This window comes from Rattus rattus, chromosome 9 (assembly GCF_011064425.1).
Source record: "Rattus rattus isolate New Zealand chromosome 9, Rrattus_CSIRO_v1, whole genome shotgun sequence".
In the NCBI taxonomy this organism is placed as follows: domain Eukaryota; kingdom Metazoa; phylum Chordata; class Mammalia; order Rodentia; family Muridae; genus Rattus; species Rattus rattus.
The window spans coordinates 74,375,866-74,377,405 of NC_046162.1; positions in this window are offsets into that span (position 1 = coordinate 74,375,866).

Genomic DNA, 1,540 nt, shown 5'->3' on the forward strand with positions numbered 1-1,540 from the left:
CGTGCATTGTGGAATGTTTGCCCCCAACATGTGGGGAGGCCAAGACAGGTAGAATTCTGTAAGGTCAAGGCCAGCCTGGCCTACGTGGCAAATTTCAGGGCAGCCAGGGTGACGAGAGTCCCTGTCTCAACAAACAAACAAAAGTAGAAGCAGAGAAGAGCTTCAGGGTAGGGGCAGGTAGGGGAGCCCGGCCTGCAGAGCACCTGGCAAAGGTTCAGTTTATCTCTCTGCTCCTGCCCTTGGTTGGCCCTAGAGACCACCCCACCCAGTCCCTTGACTTCAGTAAAAAGAGCATCCAAATCTACCCTGGGTGGACCTCCATCTCCAACGCTTCTGCAGGGTAAGAGATTCCAGAGCTTTCCAAGGATGGCCCTGACTCTGTCATGCCCTTGAAGCTAAAAGCCCCCTGCCTCCAGAAAGTGGACAGACAGGGAATGGAATTTAATAATCAGCAAGTAATCTATCTGTCCTTTCTGATGTTCTGGCCTCAGCCTCGTGTGCACAGAGAGAATGTCGCACACCTCCGACAGCTTTAGAAGTATGCTCTCTTGTTCTTCCTATTCTGCAGGTAACAAACTGAATGCCCAAGAGAACCACTTCTCAGGCAGTGTAGACTGCAGCTCCAGTTAGATGCTGACTGCGGGAAGTCAGGCCCTCCAGGGTTCACAGCCCCTCAGTGATAGCCAGGAAGCTCCCTCAAGGACTTTCTTCAGACTTAGTCCAAGCCTAGATGCTTCCATTTGGTCTTTGGGATGTGAGCGTCACTGAAGGGTCTCTGTTTGCCCTTGAGGACTGGATATCTTGTTCCTGGAGTCCACGATAGTCCTTTGGCCCAAGGTATGAGGGGTCTTACCCAGACCTTTCAGGCACAGGGCTCTGCCCACTATCTGACAATTGTGTCCCTCTCTCTGGGGCCAGGATCTGGAATCCCATTGCTTACACGTCCCCAGAGCCCACACCCACCTTGGTGATGCTCCAGGTATCCCAGTGTCCAGGGGATCCTTCCCAGATGACTGTGAGCCTCCTGAGCTCTGTGGGTTTCTGCCTGAAGTCTGTCCTATTAGAGTAGACCACAGTACCCAAAAGGAGGTTGGACGGGGTACTTGCAGGGGCTGTGGATACCTGGAGGCTTAGCTAGGTGTCTGGTATGAGACGAAGGGAGGGTAAGCACTGTAGAGGCCGGGACTATTTCTTCCCGTGTCACCATTTTCTAGAATGAACTCCTTGAAGAGACTAATACTGTTTACAATTTAATTTTTTTTTTTTTTTTTTTTTTGGAGCTGGGGACCGAACCCAGGGCCTTGTGCTTCCTAGGCAAGCGCTCTACCACTGAGCTAAATCCAACCCCTACAATTTAAATTTTGCATTGAGTCCAGTCCAGTAGAATGCGGAATATTGACTTTGCTAACTTGAGGTGAGGTGTTTGAGTCTTTGGTACTTGAATGTCCAGCCTTCGTTTAATACTCTCACCCCATACACTCTGGCCAGGGTAAAGGGTTGGGTGGGGAAACGGGTCTGTCCAGGTTCTCCCAGCACAGAA